This window comes from Hyaena hyaena, unplaced genomic scaffold (assembly GCF_003009895.1).
Source record: "Hyaena hyaena isolate Hyena2069 unplaced genomic scaffold, ASM300989v1 scaffold_405, whole genome shotgun sequence".
NCBI lineage: Eukaryota > Metazoa > Chordata > Mammalia > Carnivora > Hyaenidae > Hyaena > Hyaena hyaena.
In genome coordinates this window covers 1,520,927-1,540,538 of record NW_024081039.1, presented here as the reverse complement: position 1 = coordinate 1,540,538, position 19,612 = coordinate 1,520,927, and the positions used below count along the sequence as shown (strand labels likewise).

At 44.7% G+C, this 19,612-nt stretch overlaps 1 protein-coding gene across 1 annotated transcript in view; it reads right to left on the bottom strand.

The window, feature by feature from the left end:
• Nucleotides 1-19,612, bottom strand: part of FNDC1 (fibronectin type III domain containing 1) — a 108,422-nt gene that overhangs the window by 81,314 nt on the left and 7,496 nt on the right. The window lies entirely within an intron of this gene.

The window sequence follows — 19,612 nt, the reverse complement described above, 5'->3', positions numbered from 1 at the left end:
ACAAAGAAAACACACCAAGATCATCAACACCTTAAAAGGGAGATAAGCCTCTGGTATATCTGAATATAACTAATTTAAATGTTTCCATATTTTGCCCCAGAAGAAAAAAAAACAAATTATTAAGAAGCACAATTACATTTGTATCTTCAGTTCTGAGGTTTGGTAAAAGTATTCTTGATTTTCAAAAATAACCTGAATGAGACATAGCATTTTGTCAAACAAAATCTCTCAGCCCACACCGTAATGGCTCCTGCAACATAACACAATATAAATACATGCTAAGCATTCACACAACAGTCAAACAAAGTGTAGGCAAACTGGTATCTGAAACTGTTTATTCAGTGATGCCAGGCACTCTTAGGAAAGAGAAAAGTAGTCAAAAAACCCAGAAACCTTTAAACTTAGTAAGAAAATTTTTCTCATTAAGAAAAATGAATTTGGAACCTCTTGGAAGAAGAAAGGATAAATGTTTCATGACAACACATGGACTGGTTAGTAGGTGATTTTAATATCGGATGAAAATTTGGAACACAGGAAGCACAGATGACCCTAACATACAACACTTATTCCTCCCCAAACTGCCCCGCTGCTTCAGGAGGAACACGATGAGAAAAGGCGAGACTTTGTGGACCCCAGAGAAATCCAAGGAATAAAAAAGAAGAGAATGAATATGATGATTTCAAAGCAGAAGAGAAGGAGTAGCTGTTTTGGAGACAAAAGCATACTGTCCGACTATGGGTGTGAAGTGAAACACGATGCAATCCCTCCCCAGTTCCAGAGATGAGGGTCTCAGGATGGGAGAAATCAGAAAAGAAACCTGGGACTCTCTGCGGAATTTTGAGTTCAGGAGACGGTACACACGGCAAGTAGTTCACTTCTTGCGTCTTTGCTAGCAATCCTGGCTACTCTTCCATAGTGCTCACGTACCCCCTCCTCACCCATAGGAAACCTTCCAGGACTTACTTAGAGCACTGGGGGGGCTCCCTTCCCTCGGTTCCCTCTATTTCTCCCAAGGCTTCGCCACAGAAACCTCTCCTCCTCCTCTGCCATCTGACTAACAAGCTTTTTCTAGTTGCATTCCCTGTTTCCCCCAACGGCAGAAATCAGTCCCAGGAATCCGCTATTTCACACTGACCAAAAGGTGTGCAAGAGCAAAGCAAGGTCTCCAAAACCTAGAAAGGGATGTTCATGGCTGGGCGGTTCCCCCAAGGAAACACATCAATGAGTGTGTGAGTAACGTTTTTCTTTACAGTTCAATTCCAAACCTAAGGGAAGTTAGATGCTGGACGGATAGCCTAAACAAGAGGCAGTGAAACCCAAACACTGCCACATCTTCTCTTGGGTGCTCATGATTTAATTAGCACAAACCTGCCTATGCTCGGAAATGCTTGACTTTTGTTACTGGTATCTGAAAAAAGAACAATTTATAAATATACTCCTCGTTCTTCTCAGCTCTGCCTCGCATCTACTCTTGGACACAGCATAGAAGAATTTCCAGCTCACACCAGAATCCATGTTCAAATGGTTGCATCAGCCCAGCCTATGAGGAAACACTCACAACCTTCAAGGAGCTCCAGTAAGAGGCACAAAGTAAAGAAGGGCAAGGGGTAAATACCTCAGGGTTGCCAAAACCTAATGAGTATCATTTCATTGTGCTTACACAATCAGAGCATCCAACTGTGTCCATGCATGAGTCTGTTTGTTCTCTTCTGGCCAATAATCAAGTACCATCAGTGTGTCTCAACTTGATAACTGCCTGAGCCAGCATTTGTGTGCTGAGAAAAGGGCCATATGGTGTGTGCAACTGCTCTAAAGTAAATGTAAATGCGAGAGTTCAGTGGAGTTTATTGAGCGTCTATCATCTACCACCCACTTCTCTGAGCACCTAACTTTATATTGCAGGAGATGCTCGGAACACACACAACCCGGGAGGTGTTAGCTACTCCCTCCATATTACAGAAGGAGAAAAGAAGGCCTGGAGCAAGGAGGTTAGGGTTCACCCAGAGTCACACAGCTGCACCAAGGCAAGAGCCAAATGCAAGCCCAGCTTCGTCCAATCCTAAAGCCCAGCTCTCCCCCTCCCTCCCAGCTCACAGACCCTCAGAATCTGCCCCTGCTCATGCATGATCTGTGACCATTACCAGTGAAACCACCATTCTAAACAAAATGAGGCCTACATTCTTGTGTTTCCCATTTCTTCCACCACGCCGCTTTCCTCTCTGGGGAGCACTCCTACCCCGCCCCAGGCACGGCACCTCGTGCTGGGTGTCCTCATCCTCCCTCTCTCTGAAGGCACGGAAGAAGTGGATGATGTCCTCTCTCAGGGATATGTGCATTCTTACAACAAAACCTAAAGACCAAATGGCTTTTTCTAACAGCAACATTCTAGGCCTTAGAGAGTTACCTAATGAAGGTTGTTTTTGAACACAAAGGCCTTTGGGGGACCTGGAAATCATACTATCAAAGCAGCCTTCGGGTCAATCTCCTTAAGATCAGTCCTGACTTTAAGGTTTTCCAAAGGCCTGAGGCCAATCCACCATGACCCCTCCTCCCACCCTACCCCCAGCACACGCAAATGGGGCCGGGGAACAAACTACACGATGGCTTGATTAGCAGGTATCTTCACTCCCTGGATTCTTATCAACTTTGATATTTAAAACCGATGTCATTTTTGATGCTTCCTAGTGAACACCATCTGTGCTCTGCTCAGAAGGAACTGGAGGAAGAGAAGAGGAGACCGCCTGGATCAAAAGTGATCTTGTCTGTCAGTCCAGCTCCACCCACACCCCCTTGCACCTAAGCTCTCAGTGAACTCCTCAAAATCAGCCTCTCTCTGAGGAACAGCAGGTCTGGGCAGCACAAATCAATGTGCATACACTTGGATTACGTGACAGAAGCCTTCTTCTTGGGTTTTCTGTTTTGCAGGTCTCCTGATTTCCTTCTTTAAATGTGAAATAAAGGCATAAAGACTTTGAAATTGGTTTCCAGGGCTGCAGCCTGCATTCTGGTTCTGTGTTGTGGGATCAGCATTCTGGGAGTATGACGATGCAATATGACAAAGTGGTTCCTTATTTATTCTAACTGTTCTTAGACTCTTACAATAGACCCTCCTCTGCTAGATAAATGAAGCACATGACCTTTTGTAATAGTTTTCAGTATTCTTGTCTAATAAAGATGATGCTGGGTACATTCTTTAAAGCTATATGTCCCATGAGCTGCCCCTCTGAAAAGGAAAAAGGACAAGCCCAAAGTCAATACAACAGGAATTACATGGCCCAACAGAGGGAACACTGGGAGGTAACCTCACAAAGCATGCACGACAGGTTAGGGCCATGACAAGCTGCTTTTTTCTTCTCCACAGGGTGCAAAATGAGGAAATGAGCTTAAGCAGCCTAAGGGATTTTAGATTAAGTAAAAAGAATTTCCTGTCCATGTCTATCCCCGTTTCTCTCCATTCAAGGCTGTCTTTAAATGGAGCAGTCGGTATGCTCCAGACAGCAGAAGGAAGCTAGTAAAGTCCGCTGTGACAGAAGCAATTTCATACCATAACAAGGCCACTCCAGAGTTCATGCCAGTAACCATTATCCAAATTCAAGAATATTTTGTCACATACCAAATGGCAAATGGTATTTTGGTGATCTTTCAGATACCCAGCAACTGCCAGGCTAGACATTTCTGAGCCACGGTTCCCATGAGACCTCTACTGGCTTGTTCAGGAATGGAAAATAAGGGCATAGTCAGTACCTAGAGTTGTTCCTTTGGTCTAGCTCCAAACCTCAGGTCTTATCCAAGAGGGCTCTAGGAGGCCAGTTTGGCTCAAGAGTCAAAGTATGGATCCATTTTTGTTCAAGGATGGATATCAAAATTCCAATGGCTCTGTAATGTCTGTCCTTAGGAGGTCTTCAGCTTCTACAGAGTGACCTCAAGGGGTTCTCCAGGACAGACAAATGCCCTCAGGATGCCAGAACTGACCTAGGTTCCCAAGGCCAGGCTGGTCTGACCAACATCTACAGGGTACATTTCTCACAGTGGACAGGGGCATAATACCTCACCTGTCCCTCGCTCACCTTCCCACTCTGGCAACTTTCTTGACGCCAGAAGTGACTACACACCTGGTTCTCACTTAAATGGCTGATGGATGGAAGAAAAAGATGTTAGGAGGTTTTAGACTCATGAAATCAACCAAGGATATCCAACCCAAACACCCCCAAGGACCAGGAAGATCAAGCTAATAGTGAAGACATATTACGGAGTTTCCACTGTGTCTAAAGGCACAATTTGGTCTCACTTTAGGTACAGATCTGTTCAAGGATTCTTGTCTTACTGCCAGACCACCTTCTGTCCCCTGAGAGACCTAAAGGCTCTCAGAAAAACAAAACAAAACAAAATAAAAAAAAAACAAAAAAAAAAAAACTGGCCTGGGCTCCAAAGAAGAAAGGAAGGCCCACTACAGGATGGTTTGGGGGAGGGAAGTGTGGGATGCTACACAGGCTTCAACTACTAGCAAAACTGATGACTTCCGCATGTCTATCTCTGGCCTAACCATCCCAGACCAACAGTCCCTACTGCCTATGTGATAGTCCCATGTGAGTTCCAAATGGAACATTTCCAAAGTGAGCTCAGTACCTCACTTCTCACTATCTTGGTTCAATCATCACCATCCATCCCTAAGGGTACAGACATATCTACAATGAACAAAAATACATATATTCCTAGAAAGGGAATTCTGTCAAGGGCTATTCCTCAGAATAAAGGGATGGAAGTTCAGAGTTAACTGATAAAATGAATCAATGGTAGGGGCAGCTGGGTGGCTCAGTCAGTTAAGTGTCCAATTCTTGATTTCGGCTCAGGTCATGATCTCATGGTTCATGAGTTCAAGCCCTGCATTGGGCTCTGTGCTGACACCACCAAAACCTGCTTGAAATTCTCTCTCTCTTTCTCTCTGTCCCTCCCCTACTCAGTCTCTCTCTCAAAATAAATTAACATTTTTAAAAAATGAATCAATGGTAAAAGTAATCCAAAATGTACACAATTCATGTAAAAATCATGATTTGAAGACTGAGATTAAAAACTGTAACTGAACCTTTAAGGATCCAAAATGTTGTTTTTGCTTTCTTCTTTGTTTTGCTCTACTTTTGAAAAATAACACAGTGACTTCATTATATTTTCTATGTAAGCAAAAAGTCAAACTAACAGGTTTATTATTGGTAAGGTTAAATTAGAGAGGGCGGATCTACTGTGTGACCATCATCATGCTTTCTGTCTCCCTCTCGTCTCTAATTCCAAACCCTCAGGTGAACACAGCAGGGAAAGCTGAGCCTACAGAGCAGAACCTCGCAGGGCCACTGCCTCACAGGCGGGGAGAGAGCAACATGCCTGAGCGACAACCCAGGGCCCTCCCACGTGGAAGCAGGAACGGAGCCGAATGCACCCTTCCTGCACGACAGCAGACCCAAAGAAGAAACTCACACGTCTGCGTCTTGTAACCCATTACTGCCACCAACTAGACAAAGTAGGTCAATGGAGACTGGGCTCTTTCCACTCACTCCTCAGATACAGTAAGCTTCGTGGAGGAGAGGGAGTACAGGATGAGAAGAGACGCCACAAGTGAAACATGAGGAGAGGAAAATGGAAGTCCTCTTAACATCCCCAGAAGGCTATCCCCTGCCCCCACTGGGCACAGCCATTAACCTGAGGTCAATTTGTGGCAGCCCCTTCCTCCACCTTCAGGAATCTCCGCATTGCTAACCACTGTCCTGGGGTTACAGATGGGGATCTCCTCCAGCCCCCAAAAGGCTCTGAAATGAGGAGGGTTCCTTCTTTAGCCATCTCCAAAGCCATGTTGACCTCTAAGCTGAAAATCCACTCCTGTGTGTCCTTTCCCAGTCCCACACTCTGCCTAGCTCATGCTGTCCAAAATAGCCCACCAGAGTTTAAGCAATGAGCTGAAATGATAGATAGATATTCTGATAATACAATACCAGCAATTTGAAATGTCCCAATTTCAATATAAGTCCTTCCCATTACAAAATTCTTAAGGAAAACTTAAGAGTCCAAGAGTGAAGCCTTCTTGGTCTCAGAGATCAAAATCTGAAGAAATTAAAATCTAAGTTTCTTTCTGCTCTTTCTATTCTGTCTCGCCTTGGCTGGAGGAGATTCATCAAGTGCCCAGATGGGGTCAGGGCTCCCTTGGCAACTACAGCCACTTCCATCTTTCACTGGAATTGATGTGGATCCTAATTCAAAGTCTTTCACTTGCCTAAATTCTTAAGGAGCCCCAAGACCCTAAAAATTTCTATAAGGCAGCAAATCCAAAACGTGTAAAGGATACACGTTATTTTTGTCTATCCGGTGAAGCCTCCCCCAATTCTGTTAACAGACTTCTGTCCATGTGAGTCCAGAAGACTCAGGAGACTCCACTGGACTCATTTTAACTAGAGCTATACCCACCCCAGGCACCACTTCTGCTTTCCAGTCATGAGGCTGTGAAGGGACCACCCTAGAACCGCTAGGGATGGTTCTCATGTCACACAGAGAAGAGACCAAGAGATGGAGATTGAATCTGGGGGCTATAAGAACCTGGGTTCTAGGGCTCAATTCCTAAGGCCAGCTCAACCCCTACACTTCCAGATGTACAGCTTCACAAAGCAATGAATTCTGGGATTTAAATTCGTTCAAGCTGGGGTTTTGCCACGTGCAGTCAGGACCTGATAAGTTACTCAAGATCTTCTATGAAAGTCAAAAGTAACTTTCTGAAACTACCCCAGTAGCCAGTACACTTAGTCACAAAGGCTGCCAGGGCACAGACACACCCCCCCAAAAAATTAAGGCAAATACCAGCCAAGGATGGCTGCCATTCCTAGCTGAGCGCTCCATGCAGCCCACCCAGTCTGGCAGTCGATGCTGAGGAGGCAGAGAGGACAACCTTGGTTAAGAAGGAAACCCCCAAATGAATGTTAAGAGCTTTTTGAAATAAACGAGTCCCTTAAAACCCCCCAAATTCTAAAATGATTTCCTAAGTATACCAAGGAGTGCTCTTTAATAAGCAACAAAACCTTCATGTTTATGTAAGTCTCCCTATTTCATCTTTGTTTGAAATTCAAGTTTTACTTTCCACTGGAAACCGCCAAATACTTCCCAGACTCTGAAATGAAGAAAACACAGCTCTCACTGCAATCATGAGTGTTTGACCAAAAATCCAATCGATAAGCCAGGAAAGGTCAGGATGTAAACTGGGGGGGGGCGGGGGCGGCTTTGGAAACCAACGTGAGACTATCATACCACGAAAAGGTGGAAAAATTCAGCTACTGTCCATAAGATACCAGACAGCACAGGAATATTCACAAATGTAGAAATATCCAGATGGTTGGCAACATATGGGCAAAACACTGAAATGCCTGACTGAGTTTTAATAATTTGTCAAAAGGGTGGAATTATATTGGCCAAATAATTATGGTTCTTCCTTCAAAAACAAAACAAAAAGCAAAAACAAACAAAACAAAACAAAACAAAAACAAGAATAAAAAACCAGAGAAAGTACAAGTTGATTTGCAATGGTGGGAAGTAAAACTAATACTAGTAAAATCTACATATGGTTGACTGCATTTTCCACCTGGAAGACTGCGGTTGGGTAGACACAGTCTGAGTATTAAATAATGGCTTGGCTCCTCTTCTGACATTTCACAATATGAATGGGGTTCAATAAAAGTGTTTTCCACAGTTGGCACAATTCTGTATGGATAACTGCTTCAAAAAACAAAACCCAGGTCTAGGAGTCTATGTCTTTGGAGTCTTTAAACTTGAAAAACACCCCAGGGAGCCAGAAGAACTTTGCAAACAGAACCTCTGACCCCACCATGGGGAAGCCACACAGCGCCATCCTCACGTCAGAGAAACACACCAAGGCAAGCAGCTGTCCCAGGTCCCTCGGGAGATGGAGGTCAGCCAGGGCTCTCCAGGCTTTATCCCTGGCTCACATTCCTCAAAACCCAATCCATCTCCCCTTGTCACAACGTAGCTCCATGTAACCAGGTTCCACCCCCGTGGCCAATGTGTCCTGTCCCGTTTACCGGCTAAGGGTGTACACAAGTGGGTTGAGAAACCAGAAGACTCAGAATGTCCCAGGCCACCCTCGGATGTGACAGGAGCACCCCCCCCCCCACTCGCTGCCCCCAGAGTTTCCCAATGAACAGAGGGATGAGGGAAGCCACTAGGCTCAGCGTGTGCTCTGCTCACCTCTCTTCAGGCTCAGCTAAACCTGACTTCCCTGCCCTTGTCCCCAGGCCCTCGGGCACTTTCCAGTATTTTGATCACAACAAAGCATCATTTTATTCAGACTAAATGCCCAAATTCACACGCACACATGCCAATGAGCTTATAAGGGCACTAGATGGTCACTGAATACAATTGTGAATCACATTTTTTCTTCATCAGCTCAAAGAAGCCAAATGGTGAAGCCATCCAAATCTGAAAATTTGAGCCACTGGCTACACTTCAGTAGAGTTTGTCTGAAACCGTTTCTATCCTCTCCAGACAGTCAGAGCCACCACCACCCTCATCTGCCTCGGTGCAAGCATTCTCAACCTGGGGCGAGTTTCCAGTGGCCACATGTCACAGGAGGAGGCGATCCTCATACGTGGCTTTAGGAAACTGCACCCCAGGGCAGGGGTGGGGGGCCACACATAAGCTGGCCATGCCCTAGGCTGCCAGACATTCCTGCTAGCTCACAGGAACTTCCCAAGGAAAGAGTCCCAATGCTGCATGGGCTGCACTTTCTTTCCGTGCCCCTTCTCCTTAGGAGCTGTCCCCCAACCTTCCAGCCAAGGCTGCTTGTACTCCCAATGCAGCCACAGCCCCATGATGTTGGTAAACAAAGGCTATCTTCAAATACCATCTCATTACCTCAAAGGTTAATGGCTTCTATGGGAAATTTTTGCCTAGAATGTTCTAGAGTCTATGTTGTTTATTTGTATTTGGGGGAAAAGAAAGGTGGGGTCAACAGAGAAAGTCAGAATATGTGTTAATATAGTTTACTTCACATTATTCCCTTTCAATTATCCTGCTTCCTCCCCACCAGCCACCTTGGGAAAGATCTATAAAGTGGAAGAGCACAAAAATGGACAACAAAAAGAAGCAGCAAGGAATTCTGTTTCAAAACCAGCAGCAAGCAGCAAAATTAAAATAAAACGCGCAAGCCCAAAGAATACTCTTAAAATGAATCTGCCTTCTACCTCGAGATATCTCCTGAGATGTATTAAGTTGAGTTTTTATTAGTCTCATTTAAGAATGTACGGTTTCCAATTAATATAGAACAGCTTAGAACTTGCATTGAATTCAGAAACGGTCAACTGGGGCTTGGGTACCCAGGAATCATTCCTGGCTGCTTCTTCCTCCCTTGCCTTTTTCCACAACAGAGCAACGGGGATGTTAAATATTCATGACCCTTCAGCCTTCCTAGTAGCTAAGGGTGGTCATGTGATTGATTCCAGCCAATGACACATACAAGGAAGTTACTGTTATCACTTCCAGGAAAGCAGGGGCAGGATCTGATCTCCTGTGCTTTTGATCTCTCACACCTTCCTGTTTTGTCCCCACTCTAAGATGACAACATGACACCTAGAGATGTGGCAGCCATCTTGGAACATGAAATGACAAGCCTGAGTACGTCCAATTGGACATACTGGGAAGACCTGGGATGGCAAGGTGGAAAAAATGGAAAGATCCTGGGTCCCTCATTAGCCTCTCTGCCCCTGAGTTTATTGATGAGTGAGATAAACAATTCTCTTGCCTGTTTAGCCACTGTTCATCAGATGTTGTGCTATCAGCAACCCAATCCATTGCTACCTGGTATCATCAATACTGGATCCATAAAATCAAGTCATTTTTTCTCTTGATTTCTAAATGAGAGCTGCTTTTTTTGAAATTAACTTATTTCTGTTGTTTGTAAGGGATCGACTCTAGAAATTTAACTTTGACAATGTCAGTGCTTTATTTGTCCATCTGCCATAGACTTGAGTCAGTACATCTGTCCAGAAAATGATGCAGCCAAAAGTTAGAGTAAACTTAACCCACAGAGCTGGCAAGATTTGATCATTAGGATTTAAAGTTTTAAAGCCCTTGGCCATTTTATTCAGGAACTAATGTAAGCAAAAGCTACTGTTCAGAGAAAAGACAAGAATTTTTCCCCATCTAAACCACCAGCTTTCTAGAATGATTTAGGGAAGTGGAATTGGAGGGATTCCATAGATAGGCTTATGTATAATAACAACAAGAAAACAAGGGACCCCAAAGAGAAAATGCCTATGGATTGGAAAGGAATACAGGATTCATGCTTGCTCTTGACCGGCATCAAAGATCCTACTAGACACCAGTACTTTCCAGGTTTTTGTGGGATCTTTTGCACATTCTTCAAATTCAATTCGCAACTGAGAAATAGTTTCTCAAAGAATTACCATTGTTTGCTGGTCCAGCTTAAACTCAGCCTACTATAAACCGCTTGACATGCCAGCCAAAAAAAACTCCCTAAAAATTCATTCCTTTTCCCAAAATGTGAAAGTCATTGTCTAACTATGTTAAACACTTGGGCATTACTGTCACTGAAATCACCACTCATCTTACTCAGAAAGCTCCCTGCAAAATACCCTTAGAAGACAAGCCAAGCAAATGTTGTGCAGAGGCAGGTATGAAACAGAGTAAATGAGACAGACATGACTAGAAGTCAACAACCACATGGACCCAATGACAACCCAGACTGCTAATGGTAATCATTTTTACAATATGCTTTAATATTTTAAAAACTAATATTTCAGATAATCACTTCACGGTTATGAATGGGCATAGGCAAACAATCTATCAACGAAGAGGAAAAAAAAATGTTGAACACACCTAATGAGCAAGAACTTTAGGGTTTACAATGTAGCCATCTGTGATCAAGAACAAATATAGAGAGAGAGAGATAAAGAAGAAAAGAAATGAACATTTGTTGTATACCCATTTAGTAAATGCCAGTCATTTCATTTATTTCCACAACAGACATAGGTTGAATACTTACCATGTGCCAGATTCTGAGCTAGGCACTGGGGACCCAGAGGTGGTTAAAAAGAGTTCTATGCTATCACAACTATTAGGTCTTGAATCTCCATAAAAACTATCAAATGCTTTGGTGTCCCCACTTTTAGAAATGAGGAAACTAAGTCTCACAGAGTTGACTCCAAGTTACAGTGGCTAAACCCAGACAGGTCTGAAACCAAAGACGGTGCTCTTTCCACTCTTCTTTGTTGCCTCTCAGCTGCAGTTATAACTAAAAGAGATAAATGTAAGCTTGGAGAGAAGTCAGAACCAAATGCATAAAACTGAAAGTTATCAGTGGCAGCAGAATTCATGGGGACACATGAATATTAAGAATATAAATATTAAGAAGAGTCTATATTGCCAAACTTTTATCTCTTGGCCCTTGACTTACTCTACTTCCAACAACAGTTGAGTGCTTCTCCTAGAAGTACTTCTTCTCCTGTCTTCTCTAACCCCACAGTCACCTGCCTTTGAGGACACCATCCTCCCTGGTTTCTCTTCCACATCATCTGTCTCCTTTGCCAGAACTCAAATGTTACAGTACTTCAGAGCCCAACCTCTGGCCCTCCCTCTTCTCTGCAGGCACCCCCCTCTGTCTCCTCTCCCTAGTTAGCACATCTAGTTCTATGATTGCAAATACCATCCATACAATGATGGACCTTAAATTCATAACTCCAGTCCTAGATTTTCCTTTGAGTTCCAGTGAGTCCAACAATCTACTTGACATCTCCAGTAGAACACAGAGAACATAGATGTCTGAAGGGTGACTGGAAAGAAGACATTTTAATTTGAAATATTGGTTATAAAGAGGAGAAACTGGAAAACAGTTGCATCATGGAAGACAGAAGTGGAGAGATTTTTAGAAAGAAGGGAATATCTGTCAGTGTCAAGTCAAATAAAGGCTGAGAAGAGCCCATTTTTCTCCACTTATAATTAGGACAGGTCCACCCCCATTCAAAACATCAAAACAAAGCTAATATGCCACCAAAGATTTTTTTCTGAAAATATCAAACTTAGTGACTTCCTTTTCTAGTGCTACTTTCAAAGGATGGATGTAAGAATAAAATGAGACAGAAAACCAAAAGGCATTTAACACATGTGGGAGGAGGAAGACACACAGTAGGGAGCTCATGTCACCGATTAGTTTTCTATTGGGAAATAGAAAATGACCCAGCATGATTCCCAACACCTGGGCTCTCGGCCAAGTCCCTCTTCACATAGCAGGAGTGGGCTTTGGGTCTTCATTTTCCTTATTCTTAAGACATAGTTTTTGAAGTGAATTTTAAAATGTTAAGAGTTTAAAGGAAACTTAGGTAACCTGGTCAACTTCCCCTCTTCAATCTGCCTATCAATTCCATGCCTAATTTTGTCATCAGTAGTTTCTGTAGTTAGACAGGTCTACCTACTCAAATTCCAACACATTCCCCCACCTTCAAAGGTAACTTTCTACGGAAGTGTTCCTCAGCTGGGCGATGATGCAGAGTTGCTACGCAAGGCGCTACCCTGGGAATACCTGTGAATAAATTCCCAAATATGTAAGAAAGGAGTGTCTTCAGTCTTCTGAGGGAAGCATTCTACTGGCACATGCGTAGAAGAGTAAGGGTATCAGACACTTAATGTCACCTGAGTGCTACTAACAATACACATTGTCAGGGCTCCAAAGGGCAAGAGAAGTAAGTCTTTCTCAGGTTGCAATGATCAGAGACCAATATACGACATTGGTGGGATTCAAGAAGAGCCTTTGCCAGAGATTCCCCCGTATGTGTGAGCGCAGCTCAGTACTTTCGATTCTAAGAGGACATTCAATCTGTGACTCCACCCCAGCCTACCCTTTACCTCTGAGGATGCTCTGAATTGCTTCCTGTAATGAAAATGTGTTACAATTTCAGAGCATTAGCAGACCCCATGAAAGTCATCGCAGAGACCCTAAGTTAAAACCCTCATGTTCTCCGAGAGAGACATGTAATCTGCTCAGACGACAGCCTGTGTCTCATCTCCAGGACTTCTTCCTTCCTAGTATTTAGAATCAAAATGTGGTGACAGCACAGCCACAAAATAAGATCAGCCCAGGTTTCAGGGAGCTCAGGGAGCCTAGTATCCTCTGCCCCTCTTTTCTCTTCCCCTTGCCTGTGGTTTGCTCAGATATCTGTAGGTACATATGTGGATTCTGTTATCAACCACAAGAAGAGGCTTCAGTTCTCCCAGTCTATCCAAAAAAAAATAGAAGGAGATTGTTGGGTAGGGTAGAAAAAGGTTAAAAAATGGAGCAGGGACTGGACAAAAAAGAACATGGCAGCTTTCTATAACACAAGGAATGTCAAAAAGTTGACATTTGTAGGAGAGCAAGGCTGCCTCACCTCATCACCTAGAAACCTCAATGAGAGGCTAAGAGACTACAGTCTAGGTAAGAGAAAGACAGTGGTGCAATCCAAATTTTTATCAAATAGAAAAAAAAAAATGTAGACTGAGCCAACATCAAACTGCACCCGTCAGGCAAAGCCCTCACACAAATTTGCTAATTTCTATTGCTAATCTTTTGATTTTATGTATGTTAATGTAAAAACATTCAGAACTTAACACTATACGTGGCAAATAGAAGTTGATTAGAAAGTACTAGATCATCCTCTATGGCTGTACCTCACACTCGATGCCATTGCTTATTGCTACATCAATCCCGACTTCTTTTTTATTCTTTGTACCATGTGCCTCAGAGCCTAGTATAGTCACTGGCCATAGAAGATCCAAGTTAATTACTTAATTACTTACTTTATGAATGAAGGATGGCGCCAGGCTTGACCTATGAATTAGGCCTATTGAATGTGCGTAGGTCTTTAGAACTCTGGGTTGACAATTCAACACAGAGAACAACACAGTGACTCATGTCTTCCTGTGGCTCAACTATGGCCCCCACTGTTGGAAGCTGCATGAATTCTTTTACCTACTGAAAAGGAATTGTGCTGAGAGGCATACCATATGTTGTGGGTTTAACTGTGTCTCCCCAAAAGCTATGTTGAGTGCTAATGCCCGGGACCTGTGAATGTGACTTGGAAATTGGGTTTTTGCAGATGTAATCAAGTTAAGATGATGTTATGCTTGATTAGGGTTGTTCTTAATCCAATATGACCAATATCCCTATAAGAAGACACACAGGGAGACCATACGACAATGGAGACGAGACAATGGAGTGACACATCTATAAGCCAAGGAACACCAAGGAGTACTGGAAATCACCAGCCACAAAGAAGAGACAAGGAAAGACTCTTCTCTAGAGTTTTCAGAGAGCAGGACCCTGCCCTACAGATGTCAGATTCCAGCCTCCAGAAGCATGAGAGAATAAATTTTCTGTTGTTTAAAGCCACCTAGTTCACGGCCTTAGGAAGCTAGTAAATATAACTCTTCACTCCAGCTGCAGATGGACTTTCCAACACAAGCCAACACTCTTCAAAACTCATGGGCTGACCTCGCAGGGCTATGGTGAGAGGCGGGAAGGGCACTGTCCCACACTCCCCACCCCACATATCTGTTAGTGTACCTCAATATATTTATAGCACATGTAATTAATACCAAAGAAAGTGCATCCAGTCATTCAGCAAATATCTATGGAGCACCTACTCTGCAGGCAGCATTCTAGACAATGAAGAGACTTCAGTGAATAAGTCAACAAAATGTCCTTCTCTGGTGGAGCTTACACTCCAGTGGAGGACAACAGGCACTTATCAAATCCAAAAGCAAAATACATGACCTAGCAGGTGGAGATATTGTGGAGAAAAATAGAGCCAGGGTGAGAAGCGCTGGGGAGTGGGGATAGGATTACTGTTAAATTGGGGACGAAGTGGTCACACAAGGCCTTCTGAAATGTTGCATACAGAATCTGAAGATAGTGAGGAATGTACCCATAGATATTTATGGAAAGTTTTTTAGGCAAAGGGAACAGTAAGTGCAAAGGCACTGGGGCTGGAAGGTCCCTAGCACTGTAGAGGATCAGCTAGGAGGCCAAGGAGCTGGAGCTGACAGGGAGGGCATGGGATAGAAGATGATTATGTGTAGCCTTGGAAACTTCTTAGGATTTTGGTTTTTATGTAAGAGAGATGGGGAGTTACTAGAAGGTTCTGTGACTCCATGCATCTTGAGAATCACTGTGGCTGCTGTTTTGAGAATAGGAAGCAGGGAAAGAGGGCATAAACAGGGAGACCAGTGAGGAGGTTATTGCAATAATTCAGGTAAGGTGGCTTGGACCAAGTGGTAGTAGTACTTTGCTGCTACGCCAAATTATATACCATGATATCTCAGTGCATACAAATACTTGCAAGCTAATTATAGTGATCTCAGGCAGAATGGGCAAAAATACTCCTTAATTATTTTTTAATGTTTATTTATGTTTTGAGAGAGAGAGAGAGACAGAGCTGAGTGGGGGAAGGGCAGAGAGACAGGGAATCCAAAGCAGGCTCCAGGCTCTGAGCTGTCAGCACAGGGCCTGATGTGGGCCTGGAACCCATGAGTGGTGAGATCATGACCTTAGCCGAAGTCAGAGGCTAAGCCAACTGAGCCACCCAGGCATCCCAAAAATACTTCTTAAAAATAGGCTTTTACCAATATCAAAAGGTGATATATAGTATAGTTCGGTTTATACGACGTTCTTGACATGACAAGATTATAGAGGTGGAGAACAGGTTGCTGGTTGCCAAGGGCTGGGGTGGAGGGAAGAGGGAAGGTGAACTATAAGAGCAGCCCGAGGATGGAATGTCCTGCATCTTGACTATGGCGGTCACACAATCCACACAGGTGACAAACTTACACAGAAACACACACAAGCTCGTAACACTGGTGAGATGGTAAGAGTCAATGGACCGTATCAAGGTCAGCTTCTGGACGGACACTGCAGGATAGGTACACAAGAGGTCACCTTCGGGAGATGCTGGGCGAAGGGCACCTGAGATCCCTGCGTTATTTCTTATAATTGCACGTGACTACAACTACCTCAAAGTAAACATTTTAAAAAGCCATTTTTAAGGGGTGCCTGAGTGGCTCGGTCGGTTAAGCGTCTGAGCTTCAGCTCAGATCATGATCATGTAGTTCATGAGTTCAAGCCTTACGTTGGGCTCTGTGCTGACAGCTCAGAGCCTGGAGCCTGCTTCGGATTCTGTCTCCCTCTCTCTCTGCCCATCCCCTCCTCATGCTCTCTCTCTCTCTCTCTCAAAAACATATAAACACTGAAAAAAATAAATAAATAAAAAATAAGCTGTTGTTAAGAAATAGTGTTTTATGCCGACAGTGGAGTGCGAACCCTGACCCCTGTGCTTGGGGAAAGAGCAGGCCACAGTAGACTTCTGATAAATGACCACTTAAAGCACTCTCTGAAACTGAGCCCCAAGCAAGCGCCACAGGCCACGCTGGGGTCACTGTGGAGAAGGCAGGCCTAAGCTCTCTGCTCTCTAGGTGGAAGCCTCTGTGTGGCGATTACCCAGCAGCACCATCACAGTGTGGAGACTATCCCTAACCCTAATCTGCTGGGGATTTTATACTATTCTACACCATGAGGCGGAGGCTGTGCTGCCTTGTGAGATGGTGCCACTGAGAAGGCAGTCTTCCCCGCCATCGGCCCACCAACAGCAACCCTCCACTCCCGCCAACCAACGTCAACAGCTTGCCCTCGCCTGGCTTGGCTAAGGTCGCTGCTCCAAAGGGGAGACACTCAGGGTCCCTGGCCTCTTCCCCCGCCCAGCACTGCGGTTTCTGGCTGCAACGACTGTCAATCACCAGCAGACAAGTGTGTTACTGTCCCCACTTAGCCATCGCCGCACACCCTGCTGGGTTGTTCACTGCGGTGCCAGCTGGTCCAGCCACAGCGCCATGCTCCGAGGACCCACCGTCCACCCCTCTGCCAGGAACAGCACAGCCTCCTCCCCAGTCTGTGTCCACTGGCTTTAACCAACCACCTGTCCACAACATGACAGCTGTCAGCCCCTGAAGCGAGTGGATGCTTAGGTGGCCTTCAGAGCAGAGTATCACTACTTAGGCTCCAAGAGTCTGCATAGATTATACCCACTGATTACATTTCCAAGTTACCTACTGCCACCACGCCCACGAACTCCTAAAATTACCCAGTTTTTTCCCTTGGAAACCACACTGAATTCTGTCCACAGAACCACCCTTGACCCCAAAGACACTAAACTGTTCAGTACTCCCATCTAAACTATGAAGTCTACCAATCTGCCCACACGTAAAGGCACAAGACTCATGGTAACCCGGAACCCATCCCAAACGGATGTTCCAGGAGCGCCAGGGTGGCTCAGTCAGGTCAGGTCATGATCTCATAGGTCGTGAGTTCAAGCCCCACACTGGGCTCGCTGCTGTCAGCCTATCAGCGCAGAGCCTGCTTCAGATCATTTGACCCCTCTCTCTGCCCCTCCCCTGCTGTGCATTCCCAAAAATAAGTAAATATTTCTTTAAAAACAGGATTGTTCTAGAACATTTCAGAGAGGACTGGAGGTAAAGACAGTAGTTAGGAGCTATCAGCTTGGTCTGGCATGTAATGCAGAAATTCCCAAAGCCTCAAATACATAAGCAGATATAAGAAAACCAACCCCCCATCTGGCCTGACTTCTGTACTGTCTTCCACTCAGCAGCCACGCCATCTCCCACTGTGCATGCTCCTTCGATGGCCCTGGCTGCTTCGGACTACAGTCAAACTCCAGGACCTTCCTTAGCTGCCTACTGCTGACCCTTCCAGCCCTGAATGCCACCATTCTCCCAAGGGGCCACCAGAAAACTCATGTTTCTTCAAACATGTCACGATGCCCCTCGCCTCTGAGCCTTCACACACACGACATGGTGGTCCTCCACCCGAAATGTCCTTCCTTGCCCTCCTTCTCTACCTAATGCCCACACACAATATGGCTGTCTGAGATTTCCAGTGATTCTCCCCAGGGACTGCCCGAATACGCACCACACTGGGTGCACCCTTTTCCCCACCCCCTCTCTGCCTATGCATTCTGGACAGACGGACTGTGTTTATTGGACTTGGTACCCTGGCTTCTGACAGGCATTAGCGCTTGCTGACTGAATGGATGGAAGAATGAATGAATGGACGGCCTTCAGATGGAGATTCACATGAAGTCAGAGCCAGAAGGGGCCCTTAGCCACACCTCTAGTCCACCCTCTCACTTTGCAGATGAGAAACGGGCCCACAGGGTTATGGCCTGCCCAAGTTCACACAGCACAAATCACCACCTGGCTCAGGTGAAGTGAATGTGGGTGTGGGTGAAGAGATATGACCCTATAAAATAATCCCTAAAGAACAAATCCCAGCATTTAGAGGACACTTTTTTCTGAGAAGTTCCAAGCACCTTAGTGATGATGCTGTTATAGTCTCACCACCTCTAGGAGAGGTGAGGGACTGTCAGCCCCCGGGATTAACACCTAAAGGCCGTCAGCACTGTTCCCTGATTTACATGGTCTGCTGTAACCAAACTTGAATTCTGGGAACCTTCTATGGACAACACAAGGCTGACAGCTTCCACCATAAGGATCCGGCGTCACAGGGAACCACGTACTAAACACTGAAGTGTTTCTTTAACAAACCAGGCACAGAGCACTGGTCTCAAGGGCAAGTTTTAACAGGAGCCACTGAGGAAAGACACTTCCTGCAATGAAGATCATGCCTGTACCCAAATGCCAAATATATTTTGTAATAGGGAATAGGTTCCCTGCAGCTTCATCTAAAGTTAAGCCCTACTGGAGTTCAACACGCTTTGGTGTGTGACAAGATCATTTCCCAAAAGCCAACGGCAGTGTCACCTGAGTGTAGACTTAGAAGGGTGTTCTGAGTACATCAGAAATGCTGGTGCCAGTTCCCACCACCAGCCTAAAGGAGAAAGAAAACTAGGAGAATCAAGCAAACACCCAAATGGGAGTCGGGAGAGTTTGCAGGGAGCACAGAGGATGTGGATCCAGAAGACTGGGGTCCAATCCTGGGGTCTCACAGGCTGCACGACTGACTCTGGGAAAACCAAAAGTGGGTTCATGTGAACACAGTTCTTCCCTCGTGGTGAGGTGAGGATGCTACCAACTTCACAAGGTTGCCGTGGAAATCAAATGAAATAACACCCGGAGAGATAGTAGACTCTGTGGCACTTTTAACTGCCAGTTACTATTAAAAAGAAATTAAAATGCATATCTAAGAACTCCGCGTAAAAATGCAAATGGCATTGTGTTGGTTATACCATTGTAACATTACAAGTTGATCATTTCCTCCCCATAGAGGAGACCGCGGCATTAAAATGTGAGCCATACCACTAGCAGCTCTCCAGCTATTTTGCTAGACTTACAAATCTGCCTTAGAACTTGCATTACTCTTGTGCATGGCGTGAGAAAATGATCTAGTTTCATTCTTCTGCATGTTGCTGTCCAGTTCTCCCAACACCATCTGTTAAAAAGGCTGTCTTTTTTCCATTGGATATTCTTTCCTGCTTTGTCAAAGATCAGTTGGCTGTATACTTTTGGGTCCACTTCTGAGTTCTCAATTCTGTTCCATTGGTCTATG